Source organism: Dendropsophus ebraccatus, chromosome 4, assembly GCF_027789765.1.
Source record: "Dendropsophus ebraccatus isolate aDenEbr1 chromosome 4, aDenEbr1.pat, whole genome shotgun sequence".
NCBI classification, from domain to species: Eukaryota; Metazoa; Chordata; class Amphibia; order Anura; family Hylidae; genus Dendropsophus; species Dendropsophus ebraccatus.
In genome coordinates this window covers 130,739,964-130,761,795 of record NC_091457.1, presented here as the reverse complement: position 1 = coordinate 130,761,795, position 21,832 = coordinate 130,739,964, and the positions used below count along the sequence as shown (strand labels likewise).

The window sequence follows — 21,832 nt, the reverse complement described above, 5'->3', positions numbered from 1 at the left end:
CAAATCATGGCAGATTAACTACAGGCTGGGGCTTGCATCAGGGGACAGGACTGTGATGGTAATCTCTTCATAGCTGTAACTCCTCTCTCCCTGGACAGAGAGTGCTGCATTTATATGCCCACATCTGCTCATTCCTTCATGCTCCCTGCAGTCTCGTTCTGCCTTTGTATTTCCCATCCTCTCCATTCCTGCTATAATGTGCCTGCACTTACACTCAGCTATACACACTGCTGCTATAATGTGACTGCACTTACACTCAGCTATACACAATGATGTTATAATGTGCCTGCACTTACACTCAGCCACTCACACTGCTGTATAGAAAAGTTTCTGTCACTGTCCTCCTGCATAGCTCTGTGATTCTCACTTCCTGATTGGTCCATTTATAACAAACACCCCATTCCCCATTGCTGTCATGTGACCAAACAGACCTCTGAGAGCAGCCCTGCTCTATTCTAGCCTGTTGTACGACACTACTGCATTATGTGGATTTGCAGTTCCATCCTGTATCTACAAACTGCTGCTGTTTTTTCTGGTTTATGCATTCACTATACATTATACACCACATGCTGATACTATACTGTACAGTAACTTATAATATCACCATCAGCGAAATTTGGGGGGTGCAGGGGGGGCAGTGGCTCCTGGGCCCACACTGGCAGGGGCCCACTGAGGTCTCAGAGGCTTAATGCTGTCTGCAAAAGCTATTTCTTTTGCAGGCAGCCTGCAGAGCGATGAGGAAGGACCTGTGGTGACGTTCTAAGGGGGCGGGGCTAAGAACTGCAGAGGATTCTTGTGGATGAAGGACCTGTGGTGATGTCATGAGGGGGCAGGGCTGAGAAGATGCTGGTGCATGAAGGACATGTGATCATTGTCCTCTTATATCTCCTCCTGTAATGTGATAGATAGATAGATAGATAGGAGATAGATGATAGACAGAGAGATAGATAGAGAGATAGATGATAGATAGAGATAGATAGATAGATATAGATAGATAGAGAGATAGATGATAGATAGAGAGATAGATAGAGATAGATAGAAAATAGATAGATAGAGATAGATAGGAAATGGATATCTAGCAGCTCATCACATATCTTGGATTGTACATGTATGATCACAACCAGCTCACCCCTTTGAGGCTATGTTCACACTGCGTATGTTTCTGCACGTACTTTTGAGGTTGATGCGTTCCCTTAAAAGTATACGATATACGGCCGCACAATGCACACTACGTATGAGCTTATGGCCTTGATTTTTCGATCCAAAAGGTTCTGTGTGGTTTACGGGGCTGGGTGAAGATTTCCAAGTAAATTACCTGTTTCAGATCACTTCGAATCAAGCTAGGGAAGCATAACTGTACTATGGGCGTATGTTCGCGGTTCGTACGCATCCGGCCGCATGTTGATGTTTCCCACGCCCGTAGTTTCAGCCGCACATGTACGGCGGCGTACGAAATGCGGCCGGACTCATACGCAGTGTGAACATAGCCTTAATGTCTAAAAACGTATTACCTATACCACTATTATTTTTAGGCAAAGATAAGCTGGTTAAAAGGGTTCTCCAGAATTAAGAAAAAAAAACATAGTTGCTTTCTTCCAAAACTGCGCCACCCCTGCTCTTAGGCACTAGCTTGGCACTATTCACTTCAGTCGAATACCACACACAAACTGAGGACACGAGTGGTGCTGTCTGTGGAAGAAGGCAGCTATATTTTTCTAATCTTAAGCACTTTACATTTTTTTGTGGTTCTATATGTGAAATGTACAGAAGCGTCTTACACTGCTCTTTATCCTTATCCACTATGAGTAATGTAGAAGAATATTCCCTTCGGTTCGGTTTCAGAGTGTTTTGGATTACAAGCACGGTCCCGGAACGAATTCTGCTTGTAATCCAAGGCACCACTGTACTTGGGTATCTCCAAATAGCATAGGGCAGATAGTAGAAAGTGTCATTGCATGTAATCATAGAGACATATAAGTCCACATAGGAGCTATATAGGTGGGATATTTTATGAAGGAGACTATTTACTAAGTTAAGATGCTTTGTAGAAATAATTTTTTTTTTAGAAAGGTGTAAATACAAGTATAAAGCAAAGATTATCCAAGAAACCCCGTCAGAAGCAAATACGTTTTCACACCACCGAATCTATGCATAGCAGCTGCCTAAACAGACTCTCAGGTAGGCCCCCTGCCCTGTCTTCTGTTCTCTATATTTAGAGGAATATTGTTCATTACATTTCTAGATTTCATTTTCAAATACCACTGCTCTTTTCTTTTCCTTCCAATTGAATTTCTCTCCTTGCAGATGCACTCTGTGCTGTTATTTGCCTCTTCGCTCCCCGGATAAGTGAACCGCTGCTTTTAAATCAATTAGCTCTTTCAGAGATTTTCACACTTGATTTGGGATTTATTATTAAGAGGAGAATGAAAATTGAAACCACATTATGCACCATCTGCAATGCTGTTAATATGTACATTAGAGCGCTGATATAAATGGCATACACAGACTCCAGATCTGATTAAATTATTGCTAAAAACAAAATTATACAGATAGGCATTTGAATAAAATGCAATTAAAGGGTTACTAAGATCCTGCTGAGAAGCTACTTCTTCCCACGTACTCCCACATACATGGAAAACATATAAAGAGCATATCCCCTAATGAAAACCTTACTAGCAGATTAAGTATCTTTGCCTTCTTTTGTCAGATAATTTGAATGTGTTAACATCTAGTTGAGGAGTTAGCCATAGGATTTCTAGTGGTCAAGAAGGGTCAGTAGATTCATTTTTATAGTGTTGTCTATGGCATTTATAAGTCGTTATTTAATGTGCCTAGGGGTCTAGGTTGGATATGATTTTAATATCTCATAATCCTGATAGGATGTTAAAGGGGTTTATAGTATTAAAGGGGATGTGTATATTATACCTGCTTTCCTTTCAAGCTCAAATGTAATAGAGGTGGTGCCGAGCTGCTGCTGCTGCATGCATGCCTGCTCCCTCCCCCACCCATTCATGCTCTGCATGATTGATGAAGAAATTTTGACTTTCAGCACTGTTTGGCTTTAAGCACATGTTTTCTCAGATTATAAACTTGTCTGGCTATCTAGTGATCAATCAGCTGATAGGTATTTAATTGAGCTGGGCTTAGGAAGATTCATGAAAATGAATTGGAGACAGGATATTTGTTAGCATGTACTTGTCCATAGATTTAATATAGGATCTATGTACTTAAAGGGGTTGTCCAGCAAAAATCTTTTTCTTTCAAATCAACTGGTGTCAGAAAGTTATATAGATTTGTAATTTAAGGAATCTCAGGAATTGTCCAAAGTAAGAGAGGTTTTCTATGGGGATTCATATAAAACCGAGACAAAGTTCCTGTCTCGGCCAGAGATGTCAGCAGAGAGCACTGTGTCAGACTGAAAATAAAACAACACATCTTGCAGGTCATACAGGAACTAATAAGTATAGGAAGACTTGAGATTTTTTTTTTATAGAAGTAAATTACAAATCTATATAACTTTCTGACACCAGTTGATTTAAAAGAAAAAGATTTTCGCAGGACAACCCCTTTACAGGGAACCTGTCATCACTGCTGTCTGAAAAATGAGTCATTAGGGTAATCCCCTTTGACTTTCGCTTACCCATACTATCAATTATGGCTGGTGGTCTCTTCTGAATAGTCCCTTTTTCTTAGACATGTCCTCTAATATTAATCTGATCATCGACTGTTCTGTTCTTGTTAACTCCAAAGATAGAATGTACTTGTTGGGGGAACCTGACAGCAAGGGGTTTAGTTTCTCCAAAGTGTTTCTAAAGGACAAATGAGGTACGACTCAGATTCCACCAAAATCAATGTACTGTGTAGAATAGAAATATTCCAGCTAACGCATGATGGTTCTATTTTGTACACCCACATAACATGCTGCAGTATGGTAGTGTTAACTGAAAGGTTGATCGACCTGGTAAATGGGCATTAGGCAGCTGATTGTATAAAAAAGAAGCTTTACCCTTTAAGGAATTATATATTTTTATGTATACTAAAATTAAATACAGGGTTTGGTTTTTTCCCCCCCACATGTAATAAATACAAAACCCACATAGAGGAAAAATGAATCACAAAGGATGGGAGATTCATTGATTATCGTTTTCTCAGTCAAAGCTACATGCTATCATGTAAGACACAGATTAGGGCCTTGGGGGAATCTTGGAAAGAAGTATTAGACTCTTAAATGTGACATCATCCCTTGTGAAATGGAATATCATAAGACGGTCATGTAGCTCTTTGTCAGTTCACAGGAACCCTGCATTTTCCTTTCGTAATGTGACATATAAGAACCGACAGGCAACATTATGACTTCTGTGAGTCTCTACATCTGTGTTTTTCTAGAAACAGTTTCATAGCCAATGTATTAACACCCCAATGACACAGTTGTAAGGGGTAACAATGGTTGGGGCTTCCTTTTTACCCCCCCCCCTCCCCCCCCATCCCCCAGTGGTGCAGCTGTCAAATACCATTTGGGTTGATGAACTGGAGGCGTAACAAAGGCCCCAGTACTTTTATCATTAAGTCCCTGTAGGGCTCTGAAATGGGTATCTGTCAGTTCTTTATTGTATTTATTGAAGGTATGCCTTGGTAGGGTATACATTGGCATACAGTATGTATAGGATATATGTAGGAGGTATAAACCTACAGTATATACATCCTCCTACATACACCCTATATATACTGTATATCAATGTATGGTCCACTGTATAGAAGAGTAAAGCCTGCTATTCTTTCGGCTTTTAACTTGGCATATGATCCCCCGTGGCTCCCCACGGCCAATGTATATGCCTATGGCTGTATGCATGTTTTCCAGGACCCCCTAGGGCTGCATCCAGCTTCTGCAGCTGCGGGGACTCAAAATGCCGAGCATTGGGGTTATGAGAGTGTTTCTGAACCCGAACAGTCCGACATCTCCGCTAAGCACTATAGACCATTAATTTAACATAAGTGAAAACACTGGTTTATGGATTTTTCTGGTAATAATGTTTAATAGTGTGGCAATGGACAGGACCAAGGATCCATCAATCCATCTATCCGATATGTTTGATCTCCAGTGCTCATACTTGTGCTGTTCTTAGCACTGTGAATTATCAACATCTTATGGCTTAAAAGAAGCGAGAATCTATCTCTAGCTCAGCACCATTTTATCTGGAAGCATATTATGGAGGACGAGCAGAGTCTTATTATTACACCTCAATAATTGATATCCATTAGTATTCAGCCGGAGAATCCCATTCACACAGTGCATCCATCTTTTAGTTCTCAAACACATTTATGGAGACTTTAGAGTCCATTTTGTATTGATCTGGTAAAAACAGTTAATTTCTCTTGACGTTAATTGCTATTTTATTATTGCTCTTGGAACATCATTTTTTTCTCCCTCCAGGGCCTTTTTTGAGGTATTTACAATAAAGGAGCAGGGAGCGAGTGGAAAAACATCATTCCACTTTCTAAATATAATCCAATTTCGACGTTCCCTGATTGACTGTAAATTTCTGTTTAATACCGTGTAACACCTAATATACCATCAAACAACTTAAGCTTCACGTTCCGTGGTAGAAAAATTGCCTGTAACCTTATATTAACGAAACTAAACCTGCAAAATTGCCAGCTCATATCCAGTCAGTTTTTGGATGTCATGACGTTTATTCTTGTAGACTAGGTTCATAGTCAATTAGCTATGGACTATGTAATATTAATACATGAAATAACACCTCCCCTTAACACCTCCCATAAAACAATTAAAGAAAAACAATAATGATTAAAAAGAAATTTATACATTTATATATTATTATTATTTATTTTTTTTCTCCCCCCCCCCCCCCCCAAGGAATCAGATGACCTTTTTTGGCACTGACTGTGGAAACTAGAATAGGTTGTCTGGCAATTAAAAAAAAAAACATTCTAAAAGTGCCAAGGTTGTCTTAATTAAATAAGGGATACTCACCTGCCTAATTCTCTGCTGCTGTCTGATGGGTAATCCCTGGTCCTCTATCAAAAAATGACTGTGCACCCAAGCACTTGCTACAGCGCTGGCCCTTCTCATCCAGTGATTGACTCAGAGGACATCTCCTTGTGTCAAGACTATACCAGGAAGCAATGATAAGCAAACCTATGGGTTTAGACAGGTGAGTATCCTTTTTTTTTTTTTTAAAGCCAGCCTGAGCACTGTTAAAATTATTTTCTATTACCAGACAACCCCTTTAATGACACTACCAGTTCTCTCCAGAGAGGGGAGGTCAAAGCACTCAGTCATAGCTATAGGGACTGAAGAGTTAGCCTTCACTCTTGGTGCCTAAGTGAGCTTTTTACCCAGCCCAAGCAAATATGTACTGTACATCAGCTGCCTACTTCCTACATCCATGGGCCGAGTGCAAGTGCTCTGCATCCACTCATTGAATAGTATAGAAGCAGTGAGGCATACAGTACTGTATGCATCATCGCTTAGTGTACTTTACAGAAACAAGCAATCTGGCTTTTGACAATAACATAATACACGTTGTGAAAAAAGAGAAGCGCAATATTCATACAGTTGGTGCGGCTACATTTGTATGTCTAGCTTCACATTCACAAAGGTAAATACATGCAATAACAGCAGTTAAAGCAGTGGCTATTGGGTTCTCGGAGGGAGGGGCCTAGTTCTTTTTGGGTTTATTAGGTAACGAGAACCTGTGTAGGACTCCCCTCTCCAGAGGAACTACAAATGGAGGAAATAGGTTGAGGAAATGTCCCATATCCTTGTCCCAATAATATTGGGTGGAAAAACCTGGAACCATGGTGATGGTCCTAATTTATTGTCTCTCCTTTCTGAGTACACTAGCATTTTTTTCTATGTGTCTGTTTTATCTTTTTAAGTGTAAAAATGCTAAAAAAAGGAACTATCACCATATGGTTAAATCCAGTCCAATACATAGATAAATATAGCATGAATGTAGTTTGTTTCAACTTTTTGTACAACCTGCTCCTTATACTGTAGGATAGTTATTCCTGCTACAGAGTATAGGAAAAACATGACCTCATCTTCTGACTAAGCTTCCTTAGAACCTCCTTTTCCACAACTTAAGCTATTTATTTTCCTACAATACTCTGCTTGACTCAGTCCCATATACTGTAAGTAATTAAAGTCTGATGAGCCTTAAATAAATCATGAGAATGGGAGAACATCAGGAATCAAACGGGCCAAAGATGGAAAGACGTCCCAGAGGAACACATGGTTGGCAAAATGCAAACATTTCATTTAAGGATGACCATTAGAGAAACCAAGGCACTTAAAACTAGCTTTGAATCTATTTGTATTCATCATATATAGAATAATGTTATTGGGGTAGCAGAAATGTTACAGTAGAAGCGAGCACAAAGTAATCGCATGACTATTTCATATAAATCTGTGAGGAAAAAAAAATTGAGTGCCTCCATTTAAACAATACTGCCACTTAATGGGCTAGGGGCATAAAATAATATGGTTAGGAGCCGGCTTTCATGCTTGGCTCCTAGCCGGCTATCACTATCATTGGGGCAGAGACTCCAGTCCCCAACCCTTCCCCCCCAGAGCTGACTGGCAGTGCTGGCCACCAGTCAGCATGATACAAATCCCTGGCTGCGTAAAAAAATAAGGACGCCATCGGCCCCCGGCTGGACGGCTCTGGTGGACCGCATTAGTATCATGCTGACTGGCGGCTTAGTCAGCTCTGAGGGTGGGTTTCAGGAGCTGGAGTCTCTGTTTTATTTCCTATAGCTGGGCGAACTAAAACAAGTGATACCTATCTCTTATCTAATGGCAGTTTGCCATTTTAGTTATAAAATCATATTTTCCTTCCAAGCTCAGGTGTCATAACGATGGTACTGAGCTGCAACATGCATGCCTCCTCCTCCCCCACCCTGCCCTGCATGATTAATGTATCAGGCTTAATGCTCAAAGCTAAAACCTGTACATCCATCACGCACGTAAGGAAAGAAGGAGTCGTGCATGCTGTAGCATCTCAGTACCACCTCATTGACATGTAAGGAAAACATGATTTTATTGCAAACATCCATCAGCTAAGAGACCACAATTATTTGTTTCATCTCCTAATAAGCTATGTGCCCATGTCTGCATCTCTAAGCAGACACATTCCCTTTAACATTAAAATACATATTTCTAGAAGCAACTTCTTTAAATTCTTCCAATTCTTTCACCATGTAGAAAATATACTTGCAGTTAGGTTCCTGTTATATTTCCAGTCATTAGGTAAGAATGAGTTTACTTCAGGGGGGGAAAGGAGATAGGTAAGAGGTGCATATAGGTGATTGAAACTTCGTGATGTGTTTCAATTACTGGGAAAAAGCTTTTCCCGGGGTTGTCCTTTAAGTAAAACATTAAAAACAGCTGAGCAAGTAAACAAGCAAACATTGAGGTCCTACAAATTGGTAGAAAGTGCATTTGAAATATAGAGAAAACTCTTTACTTGTTTGGTACGTGGGGAGGGTTAATATGTGCAGACTGTATATGCATATTTGAAAGAGTGCATTAGGAAGCGGCTGTATGTCAACAGGCAACATGGAGGCTTTGAGATTGCCTACAGTGCCGATTTCACAGAACCCATTATCTGGGAATTTATCAGAATAGCTACTTTTTATGTGAAAAGGTCCACCAAGGATGGTGCACCTCTCGAAGGGAAATTAATGCTAATTCCCCTGCTTAATGCATTTAGGTTTGTCTGTTTCTACATCCTGTATTGGGAGCTGGTAACATTTCAAGGTTAAAAATGCTGATCTTCATGCAAATTGCTCTGACAGGAATGGGAGATAGATCGGTGACTAGATGCAGCTTTCGGAGTTTAGCTTATGGTGATTAACCTTAAGCAAAGAAACTACTAATCAATATTCTGCATGAATGACTTCTGTCCACATAGAAAAATGCTAATTATTTCCAGGTGGAACAAAATCTCTTAACCAATTCAGGGCTCCAAATGGATGTTTTTGCCGAATTGATGGAAATGGTATTCAATAAAACTATTAGCTGTAAGTAAAGATTGTGTGTAAAATAGTACACATGGCAACCAATCAGAAGTGACGAAGTGGTCAAAAAGGGCTACAATACATGAAGGCAATGTAAACCTTCTTATAGTGCCAGAAAATATATGGTATACTGTCAAGATCCCTAAGTTAGGGCCCTATTACATGGGACGGGAAATGATAATCATCCTGTGTAATTGCAGGCAATGATCGAAACGATCGTTGATTGTTTATTTAGATCTGACCCTAAAATCATTGTTAATCATTCACTAATCGTACAGCACATCGTTCATTCTTTTGCTGGGATCAGATGGAGTAAACAATCGTAGTAACAACTGCAACTAACATCTGTCATTCTGTGTAATATGGTGAACAATTTCAGGTTAACAATAAATAATCACATTTGCATTTGTTTATCGTTATACGCTAATCGTTAAAAATCGCTTTGTGTAATAGGACCCTTAGATTCTGAATGGGAGCTTACAGGGTCACCCTGGACAACTCATGGTCATCCTCATCTAATCACGTTACGCTGACGTGACACCTTGCATTAAATTACACTCTACAATACTACTACAACTCACTATGCAGTTGAGCATTCATATGTTAATCAGTCTCCACAGGTAACACTTCTTCTAAGGTCACAGAAAAAGGTCACAGAATAGTAAGAACACAAGAAGGCTCTTATTGAAGTGACGTTTTAATATCATAAAAAAGAAGACAGTACAAACAAACAATAAAGTTATCAAGGAATGTAATAGAAACTATACAGACATATACAATGAAATAGCAGATTATAAAATAAAAGGGAGAAAAACAGAACTTAATACCTTACGAGCCGTTTGAGTCTCGGAGAGCCGTTCTGTTTGCCTGGGGAAGCAGAATACAGACCAGTCCATCCAGCTAGATGTCAAAAAGAATTATCATCGTCCTTAAGTCATATTTTGCCTACCTAGTGGTATAAACCCCTCACCCCTTCTCCATTCCTCTGATGTCAGAGTAAGCCAGGGAGAATGGTATTGGCCTTTTATGACCTTTGTTTATAATGTCCTTTGTCCTACTCTCAAGATCTTAAAAATATAATATGCACAAGCCAAAAAGACAGAAATGGCTGCACATCGCACCCATGGGACAGAAATGGCTGCACATCGCACCCTGGGGGGGCCCTTTAGGTTCTGGTCCTGTGACAATGGGGTTGCAGGGCCATTCCGTGGCCCCCTTCTCTGCTTGCGCACGTTTTACGGGGATTGTGGTCGCTGACGGGCACAGTGATGTTTTTTGGTTAGGGACTCATGTGTATCAGAAGACCTGCACGTGGTACATGAGGCAATATGGTTTGGCCAAATTATATACTAACTTCTGATGTTGGTTTTAAATGTAGCTGAATAAGCTTTCGTGTCAACCATGGGTGCGATGTGCAGCCATTTCTGTCTTTTTGGTTTGTGCATATCTTAAAAATATAATAACTTTGAAAGTATAACTTGCACAACAGTCATAGTAAAGTACCCACATCCAGTCCGCCTCAATATTCCACACGCTCTTATTTGGCAACCCGGCTTTTCCCCCTGCGATAGATAGGGACACTTTTCTTCTGTGGTCCGCCTCTGAGGGTGCCAGATTGAGTCAGGTGCTGGGGGGAGGTCCCTCCTTGCGCCTCCTGTCTGAACTGCAGCGGACCTGCCTGGAGAGAATTCTCTCTTGGTTCGAATACGAACAACTGAAAGCTTTCTTGTGACTTCACTTTCCCTCTGGGATTCTGGCGACCTCTTCCACTGACCTGGAAACACTGCTATTGCAGACCACCCCACCGGAGAAGGTAATCTCTCAATTGTACCTGCTGCTACTGAATAAGGATGCCGATATGGATCTTCCGTTCGTCTCGGCTTGGGAAAGAGATCTTAATATTGCCCTGTCTGAAGCTGACAAATTAAAGATCTTCACGCTGACCCACAAATTGCTTGCTGCCTGTATTGCTCAGGAAAAGAATTTCAAAATTCTAACAAGATGGTACAGATGCCCCCAGTTCTTGCACAGATTTTACCCGACTGTTCCTGCGACCTGCTGGCGTTGCGAGGCGGAGGTAGGCTCAATACTCAATGTCTGGTGGGACTGTGCGGTACTGTGGCCGTTCTGGGCTAAGGTCTTTGAAATCTACGCACAAGTCACTGGTAAAACGCTCTCACCCACACCTAGCATCGCACTGCTCTCCTTGATCCCCGGTTCCATATCCGTGGTTAGGAAAGGACTGTTACGTCACTTCTTGACAGCCGCTAGGGCAGTCATACCCAGACACTGGAAATCCACAGCCCCCCCATCCATTGCGGAGTTTGCGACCAAAATGGACTTTGCATGAAATCCCTGATGGCGGAGGATCACGACTGGGGATCCAAGGTGGAGTGTTTGTGGCTCCCGTGGTCTTCTTTTAGGGAAAGTCAGGGCCTTGCAGCATACCTAACATAAATTGCTCTTAGAATGCCTTCGTGGCCGTCCTGGCCGAACGGTCCCTACTCCTCTGGATGGTGTCCTGGTCCCCCCTCCTCCCCCCTCCCCCTTTTCTCCCTTCCCCTTTTGTACCTGACCTCCCAGACCCTCCCCCCACCTGCGCCCCTCTTATTCTTTCTTTTTCCTTACTCCTTACTCTTCTTATTCTTGGGGTCTTTACCCCGTGTTCTCTTGTTTTCTCCAGATTATTGCGCCACTGGCGCCTTAGCTTCAGACTACGAGTTATTTAGGGGTGACGTAAGATTTTAGTTCACAACTCACACTAACGCAATAACAAATTGTAATAACCTAAATGTTATTGTGATGTACACCACGGCGTCTTCTTTACCTTGAATAGTCCGCAACATGACTTTACTACATGTTAATACTGTTTATATGCATCTACTGCGGGGACTGCGCTCCCCCTTTGTACTGTTCTTTTTCTTATCTGTCATATAAGTAAAATTCTCCTTAATAAACTTTGATTTACAAAAAAATATATATATATATTCCACACGGTCACATACCAGATATGGCAATGATCATGGCCATTTGTTTGGAGTTAATTGCTTCCTGTTCCCATGCTGTGAGCAGATCATTTTTGATGTCCTAGGTGCCTATGTGTTCTGAGTCTGTCTGCAAAGGCATACATCCAAAATAAACCACATAATTTCGGATATTTGATACAAACTATGGTTTGTACGTGTAATACATCACAACATATATGATCAGCTCATTCTAAAACGACTCCATGTAATGGCTATGAGTAGGAAGCTGGGTTTGCGGCTTCCAGTGGTATTCCAAATATCCAAATAAAATAAGAGGGTCTTTAGCTTCATAAAAAGTTAATCTTTATTATAAATCTAATAGGGATGAGTGGGCACTTAAATGGTCAAGTGCTTATTGTCACGGCTGTGTTGGCGTACCATATCCTGGGCTGCCGCCACACCCGCTTCCTCTCCTTTTCTGCTACGGGGATGCCAAAGCCCATGTGTCAGGGCATTTCAATGCCGTTACTTTGGCACTTCACCTCTCCCTGATTATGTGTCCGGCTCTCCTGCCTGTTGCGCCCGGTTCCACCTATGCCTGCTGGCTTCCTTAGATTTAAAGGTCCACTGCACCCTTAATTGACTGCAGCCTTCAGCCTTCCTCTATTTAAGCTCAGGCATCACTTGGCTCTCTTGTTGGAGTCTCTGCAAGCTACCCTAGTATTGTGGTCCCAACTCTGTTGTCTGTGATTCCTGACCATGACTCCTGCCCCATGGCTCCTGCCTGTGAGTCCTCTCCATGCTACCTGTTGTGTTCCTACCTGCTTACCTGTCTATGTTGCCACCTGCTACATCTTGCCTGCCACCACTAGCTAGCCATACCAGGTGTAACCACCTGGGGATTGCCTGCTGCAGCAAGTCCATTCTACCTTACGGCAGGCTTCGGTAAAGACCAGCGGCCCCTTTGACTCTGCTTCCAGGTAGGGCTTATGCTATCACTACCAGCGGTCCAGCGGATCCAGTTGTTAAACTCATTACTCGAGTGTAATGAGTGCTCAATCCCATTAACTAACCCCATTTAAATCAATATTAGACTTGAGCATGTAACCAGGTGCCAACTCCTTGACAGAGCGGAGGGTGCCTGGTTAACCTATTACTAATTTTGTATATTTCCTTCCCTAAAGGGATGTTTAAGAATGCTTGTTTAACACTAAAATCCAGTTAAAACATCCACATCAATATGTATGAACAACATCAAAAATCTGACGCATTTCGGAGTATCTACTCCTCAGTCAATACAATACTCCTCAGAATGGCAAGTATTGCAACAACGTATTAGGCCATTACAGTGTACTAGCAAAAGGGTATCAAATAAATCTAATGGTAAATCAATACTTGACATGGTATAAGATCTCCAACCACTGACAAACCCCCAAATGAAGAAATCATTGATCTGTAAAGGTAAAGGGCTTTAGAACTAGAAATCGCCAACATGTTTTTTACACTATCGCTACATTGAAATCAATGAAGTAGAATTGTGTTGGAGTTTTTTTCAGTGAAATCATATACTATACTCAAAGAGAGGACTTTATTACTGTATTTATGCCATTTACTGATTTTAAAAAGTTGATAACTTTTGAAAAGTTGATAACTCAAACTTTTAAAGTTTGAAACTTTCTGGGCAGGTTTGCTGCACCGGCCTTACCTGAAATAATAGCTTTCTTCTGGTGATGTGAATCTGAACGTCTATGCCAGTCCTTGCATGTAGGATTGGTAGGAAGAAAGAGGAGCCGACAATACAAGTTTTGTCATTTGGATTGGATAATGATGGCCTATCCTTGTGATATTATTGACATATGAGGGACAAGATTCGACTTTCATGAAGTCTTTATAAACTTTGCAATTCAAATCTTACTGTTGTGGGTAGCATATAAATACATAAAATGTATGAGGTCCAGTATTGTACAAAACCTTACTGATGGACCAACATGATATCCTTGGTACAGATATAACCATTTTGATCTTTACACTGACTATATGCTGTCTGTATGGGTCAATAGACTCTTTAACCTCAGATTTGAAGACTAAAGAAGATAATGAATGGCGGATGGGAGCAGATGTCACAGCACAATCTTTTATCATAGGTAAAAAGGACAGAAAGTTAAGAACTCGCATTATATAAACATTAAATGGTATTGAAGTTGCTGCTGAAATTCTATGATATTGAGGCTTAAGGGAAACTGACAGCAGTATAGAAAATTCTAAGTTGCTGTTATGTTCTTATGGGGCAGAGAATGCTGACTACTTTATTACCTTGATCCGCTTCACTGGTCCCTAAAAATGTCCGTGGTTGCGGATCCGTGACCATGGACAATTTTACGGGACGTGTGAATGAGGCCAAACAGTTTGACAGATCCGCTCGACACTAATTTATAAGTATTTGTATGCTCTTGGCTGACATGATATTGGCTGACATGATGGGCGACCTATTTACCTTGCCTTGGCCTTGACAAATAAGGAGCATTATTATCCAGATTGTCCAGTACATCCTGGCCTAGGTCTACAGGTATAGCTACAGAGGATGCTGAGATAACACCTGTGCCCTGGTGCCTGAGGAGAACCAAAGGAACCAAGGGGTTCCTTTTACTGATTTTTATTTAGGGTCTAGGAGCTTCTAGTCCCACTATACCCATGATCTTCTTGTGCAGATGAATCTCCTATTTCTGCATAAAAACCTAATTTAATGAATGCACCAAAAGAAACCCAGAGCTAAGCATAAAATGCATGTAAAATACATGAAGATTTCTCAGCTATGCCACTGTCAGCCGGGCTCTCCTACATATGAACTCATTCCGATTACTCTTGGTAGATATATAGGTCAGGCTTTGTATATTTCCCAAGCAGCTTCATTTTCTGCAAAACATTGTCTGTTTTGTGCATTTTATTTGGATGCATCATGGACAGAAATTTCTCATCAGGTTACTCAATTAAACAGATGGTCAGTTAAGTAGGCCAACTATCTTATCCACAATATTTTACAGGGCTGTGAATTGGTTTGATGCTCCCCCAGCAGCGTTCTGTAGGTTTTCCCTTATTACTATGAAAGAAGACGCTTCTGTGTAATAAACATTGCTGTATAATAAAGGGGGTGAAGAATTAGACTGTTATGATTGTGAGACTTGGGTTTTGTGGTCAATCCAGCAGAACAACAGGGCATCCAACTTTTGGTCTTAAGGTCATAATTTGTACACTAAAATATATCCGTATTACTCGTATTGCAGCCAGCCCATAGTAATTTCTATGGCTTTTGTGACTGTATAGATTGAGTGCAACATTTTGCCATTGTATGATATTGCAATGTGCTCAATGTACCATGCAAGTTGGGAGTGGAATAAAGAGTCTGGAATAAAATGCACATATTGTGATGCACACATGATTTTTAGCATTAGCGACATTTTGACAGACACAGATGCTAACAACATCTAACCAATGTGGGCTTGGACCACTCACACCAAAATCATGACGGGCCTTCTGCAACTGAACAGAGTGTATGTAGTTCTAGAGTATAACTACTCTGCCATAGACCTAATGATCATACAGTAGGCCTGGCCTCACAATGTAATGGGTTTCTAATATTAGCTTCCTTTACATTGTGTACTAAACCAGGTTTAGGGTTTGTACCAGGGGATTCTTAAGGGGGCTTAGCTTCTTGCACGAATATTACCCCAAAGGTCTAGCAGAGGGCAACTCCATTTGTGGCTGACTTTAGGGACACTGATTTGCCACTAGGGTCTAGTGTTATGTATTATATCTTATTTTAATATCCTGTCTGTTCAATGATATCACCAAAGTTACAATCAAAAATGGATGTGTCTATGTTCTGCAAGATAGAGTATGGGCCCTCAAAGTGATGTCATCTGATCAAGTAGATTGGATGATCTTATAATCTATGGCTATGTTCACACGACGTCCATAAAGGGAACAAGGCCTTCGCTTTTTGTTTTAAAAAAGACGTTTGTTATTGCATCATTTTAAATGTCTTCAATAAATTGCAATGAAGTCTATGGAATAACGGATGTCTTTTTTGCACAATGTATTGAATTACGTCCACCTCAAAGACGTTCCGTCATTCAATACATTGTGTAAAAAAGATGTTCGTTATTCTATAGACTTCATTGAAATTCATTGGAGACATTTAAAATGGTGCAATAATGGACGTCTTTAAAAAAAAAAAACGGACGCCTTTTTCCTTTTATGGATGTTGTGTAAATATGAAGATATTTAATAGTTATATAACCTACTCTGGGGAGCATCTGTATGTGATTAGCACTGAATATCAAAGATGAACAGTTCTAGCAATTCATGGCTCTGTGCGCTGTAAAACAGAGACATGGTAACACGGCTATCCGGCATTTATCTACTGAGTTAGTACAAACACGCAGATTGTGTCTGCACTTGTTTTTTTCTGAGAATCTGGCAGAGATTCCGTGACTGATAGCAGTAAGCAATTGCAGATTTATGCTTAGATCTGCATTGTGAACCCCTTTATCTCTAGCAGTGAATGAGCTCTACCCATCCTGCTGTGCACCTCTAACAGAACGCAAGTAATTACCCAACACTTTGTTATCAGAAATAATTCAGGTTAAAATTTTATTCAAATACACATTTGTTACACATTTTATATAGGTGTTCCTTTACCTATCCTTTCGTTCCAAAGAAATTAACCCCTACACTGCATGAATGCGTGGGGGAGGAGGAGGTATGCATGCTTCTGCTCAGTTTTTTTAAACAACCATTAGCTAAGACACAGGCATCTTTTGTTTTATCCCCCAATCAATTATCTGTCCATATCTGGAGCTCTGAGTGGAGCTGACAGATTCATATTAAAGTTGTTCCATATAGGAAACAACTAACACTGACCAAAAAAAGGTGCAGCACAGTAATAACATAAAACATTTTTACTATGAGATTCCTTCAAGATGACCCGCAATAAGGTGGTAGAAGATCTTAAAGGATGGAGGCATAAAGTGACTCTGTACCCACAATCTGCCCAACCCAAACCGCTTGTACCTTCAGATAGCGGCTTTTAATCCAAGATCTGTCCTGGGGTCCGTTCGGCACATAATGCAGTTATTGTCCTGAAAAAAAAACTTTTAAACTTGCAGCCCTGTGTCAAACTGGCGTGGCCTAGAGTGTCTGTGCATGGCTGGCACACCCTCTCTGTCCCTCCTTCCCGCCCTCTTCATCATTAGGAATGGTCTAGGCAGATTTTCTACTATTCATCACCTGTGTGAGCACAGCACATGGGTTGGATCTTTAAGGCACCTGTGCAGTTACATAGTTACATAGTTAATATGGTTGAAAAAAGACACATGTCCATCAGTGTTGAGACAAGTGAGGAATAGGAGAATACCTGGCTGGGGCATTCCTAATGGTGAAGATGGCGGGGAGGAGGGACGGAGGGGCCGTGCAATCCAAGGGCACAGACACTTTAGGCCACGCCAATTTGACACAGGGCTGCAAGTTTAAAAGTGTTTTTAAGGAAAATAACTGCATCCCCTGCCAAACTGACCCCAGGACAGATCATGGATTAAAAGCCTCTATCCGAAGGTACAAGCGGTTTGGGGGGGGGGGGGCAGATTGTCGGTACAGAGTCGCTTTGAGGTAAGTATCCCTTTGGTCAACACACTATTGCTGCACACTATTGAACTATAGACAAATTTAAGGCACATAGACTGGGGTATATGTTTGATAACTCAAGATTGGGGAGTCTGTACCCTTCCTGTAGTAATCATCACTCTCTTCCCTTACTTCTTAGTGAATAGGTGTATGTCTCTGCAATGTTGCATAGTTTTTGATAGGTGTCTTGTCGCTTTTTTGAATTCACATGAAACAGTCATTCTGGGTCAACCTGAAAAACTTACTTTTACCAGTACATGACTATTTCTCTCCTGGAATGTCCAACTATCTCTCCCAAATCCTCCATACACATCCATACATGGCTTGGCTGAGTGTGCTTGTCCTTTCAATGGAGAGAGAAGGATAAAGATATACACCTTCAATAACTGTTGACTAACAAATCATTCGGCCAACAGTTATCTCTCCCATCCTCCCCATACACAAGAATGTTCACTAATGTTCCAGTGTTCTCTATGGGGAGGGGGGCAGTAAGCCCCGGCCGGACTGCTCTGGCAGCAGCTTATCTATCTGAGAACAAAGAGGTTGATTTTCCATCACACGAAACCCCGATCTCCACCAACATCATCTATCGATGGAGTCTTTGGAGAGTGGCGGGTCCAGCCAACATAAGAATAGAGAGTTTATTGAACTATAAGACACTACTGGCAAGGCATTTTGACATCCAGCTATCAGTTCTTCTCTACCCTGACATAATTTATCAAGGGAGATATGGGGTTCTGATGGTTGGCCTACCAATGCTGCTGAAATTCACAGGTCTCACCAACAATAATTGAATATGTTTGAGTAGCCTAAGGCTGGACTGACACGACAACCATTTTTAGTCTCAATGAGTTTGATGACCCAGACTGACAGCTTTAGTTTTGATCACCAGAAACGTGGTGGGAAATCTGTAAAACGAATGCAAACGTGCAACCACATTATGTAGTGTGATAAATCAGCTCATCAGCAAAGTGCCTTTGGAAATCGGTATTTAAAGTGTTATCAGCTACGCTTTAAACCAGGGCGAATAAAATATGTTTAAAGTGTTCCCAGTAAGTGTCTCAGTAATCCACATGTTTCTAAGACTGCATATTCCACTGAGCAAATCTACGCGTCTTCAAAATGAAATCTGTATTACACTGGAGTTTGTGTATTACATTGTAGCCTCCGGAGATTTTGTCTTTTTCTTTTTTTTCTCTTTTTTTGACTGAGAAATGTAAAAGCTGTAAGCACATAGAAAGTCTGTAAAATTCCTAAAGGATCTTTCAAAAACCATGTTGAAATATGTATAAATCTCAATCATTCAGAAGCCGCTCATTAGCCGCGGATGGGCCGCCATCTCTCTCCCCTTGTTAAAATAGGGTAAAAAAAAACAAATTTCAATTTCAGTAACAAATCGTAATCTTTTCACCATGACATAACAGTACCGGGGAAATGTAGAGGAGTTTTTTCCCAATTGTGGTAAACATGATGTTTGATTCCACTTTAGCTGGATTTTCAAATATCATAATAAATAGGTTAGAGCCTGGAGCTACATGTACTGACATAAGCGAACAATGAAAAGAGGCAGAGGCCATGCAGTATGCTCAATTGTTCTGTATCAAGCTTGTTCAGAGAGCAGGGCCGGCATTCCTGCATAAGAAGACATATTTGCCTGTATGAACTCATTATGTATGTGCTTAGATTGTAGGGGGAAAAAATACTTTGGGATTCATCTTGACATGTTTTGCTCACCCAACTGGTATAAAGGGGGTTGTGGAATTTGAAAAAAACAAAAACAAACCTTTCATGTACCGTATCTGTCAGATAATTTAAGCAAATGTTCCACTATAACTACTCAACTAAGATTTTTATATCACCCGACCCGTTCCTCTATTGGCGGCCCAGTTCTTGAGATTTTCTTCCCTCAATGATGTGCCGTTTTTAGAATCATTTTGTCCCCCCAGCCTGTCATGTCATGGAGGGGAGGAGATAATTGGGCACTGGGTCCACTGGGCCCAGTGCCCAAACTGGAGGAGATGTCAGGAACTGCGCGGCGATGGGAGCAATGGTGTGTGGTGTCGCCGATCAGGTGATATGGCAATCGTAATTGAGTAGTTATAGTGGTACATTCACTTTGAAAGGACATTGTGTAATGCTTAATTCCTCTTGCACAGGAGGAAAATTGCACACTTTCCCAAAATACTATATGTGGTGGCTAAGGGTCCTAGTAGAGCAGGATGAGGAACCTGTGGCCCTCCAGCTGTTGCCTCGACAGCCATAGCTAAAGCTGTGCAAAGCTTTCCATCAGGCATCTGTGTGTTCATTCCACTCCTGGTTTTGGTTGATGAAAGGCTAACCAAAAGGATAGGTTCACACAACATTCAATAAAGAGAAAAGGCATCCACTTTTTCTATTTAAAAAGATGTCCGTTTTGGCTGCACTTTAATTGACTTCAATGCAAATGCATTGAAATCAATGGAAAGACGAACGCCCAATGCACATAGTGTATAAAATGATGGACGTTGCCTGCACAGACGTCAAAATAATGATCATGTCAATTATCTTCAGACATCTTTTGCAAACAGCGGACATTATTTTTTAGTTGTTCACACACAGTTTTTCTTTTCTCACCATCCTTTCATCGTTTTTACTATTAAATTCAATTGACTTTCAAATTAAAGACACACCCAAAGGCCAATCAGTCCCCCGAAACTAGAATAATGTACTAAATGTGCCAAAAAAGCAAAATGACGAACGGAATTTTGACCACAAAATGACAAATTCTTTCTTTTCAAAAACAGAGAGGAGAAAACGTGTAAACGTAGCCATAGACTGACAAAAATACTATGAGGGAGATTTATCAAACATGGTGTAAAGTGAAACTGGCTCAGTTGCCCCTAGCAACCAATCAGATTCCACCTTTCATTTTCCAAAGAGTCTGTGATGAATGAAAGGTGTAATCTGATTGGTTGCTAGGGGCAACTGAGCCAGTTTCACTTTACACCATGTTTGATAAATCTCCCCCTATGTGGGAACATAACCTATTGTATAACCTTTACTAATCCCATAAACTTAGAGAAACCATAGTGATACCACCATATTGTACTCCTCTGTAAATTCATCATATAGGTGTAATCAATGGCCAGAAATTAGGTTTAGAGAACCATCAGGAAGGGACCTGAATGTTGGATTTAAAGGAATTGTAAAGCGTCAACATCTAGTCTACCTATTGCCTTATTTTATTGTCATTGTCAATTTATTGTCATGTTGCTTGCACCTTACAACACTGTGGCTCTGATTTAATATTAGTGTATACACTGGCTTTCCCTGCACAACATTATTTTATTTTATTTTTTTTTTAAATTGTATTTTTATTAGACATTTTACATTTTATACAGTATACACATACATAGCCAAATACCATTTAGAAGGCAGAGGGAACAATGCCCGTAGTGCAGTCTTACTTACAATATAATGCATTGTTAACTCAAAGGCTCCATAAAATTGTGCTTTGTTGAAAGGTAAGTGACAAATTAACCTCAAACAGTGTATGGTGAACAAACAGCAATAACCAAGATAAAATAAGTTGTAAAAGGGATGGGGAGACAAGACAACAAGACAGAGATACAGAAGGGAGGGGAAGTAGAACAGCGGGTCGCACCCTCTACACCTGCCCAACCCGCGGAATCCTGACATGAGCTGACTCTCTTTCAGCCCAGTATATATCCCATAGAGACCAGAATTGCTTAAGATAATCTAACCTGTTGTTGAGCATAGCAGTCAACTGTTCCATATTCCTAACATCTAGGATGCGAGCATATAGATCATTCCTGGTGGGTACTACTGCTCTCTTCCAGAATCGGGCCACCAAGCATCTTGCTGCCGTGAGGATATGGAGCAACAATTTCATGGTTTTCCGGCCTATTTTTGCAGGGGGCACATTAAATAAATAGAAAACCGGATCCAGGGGGATCTCTAGATTGCTGAGTTCCTTAATCAAGTTCTGCACCATTTCCCAGTACGGAGTTACCAGAGGACACGTCCAATATATATGTTGGATAGTGCCCACTCCCCCGCTGCACCTCCAGCATGTCTTGGGTAGCGCCGGATTCATGGCATGTAGGACTTCGGGTGTGTGATACCAGAGCAACATCAGCTTGTAC

General features: G+C 40.9%; 1 protein-coding gene across 1 annotated transcript in view; it reads left to right on the top strand.

The window, feature by feature from the left end:
- The window catches only part of CACNA2D3 (calcium voltage-gated channel auxiliary subunit alpha2delta 3), a 636,447-nt gene that overhangs the window by 17,814 nt on the left and 596,801 nt on the right, over window positions 1-21,832 (top strand). The gene's annotated exons all lie outside the window — the stretch shown is intronic.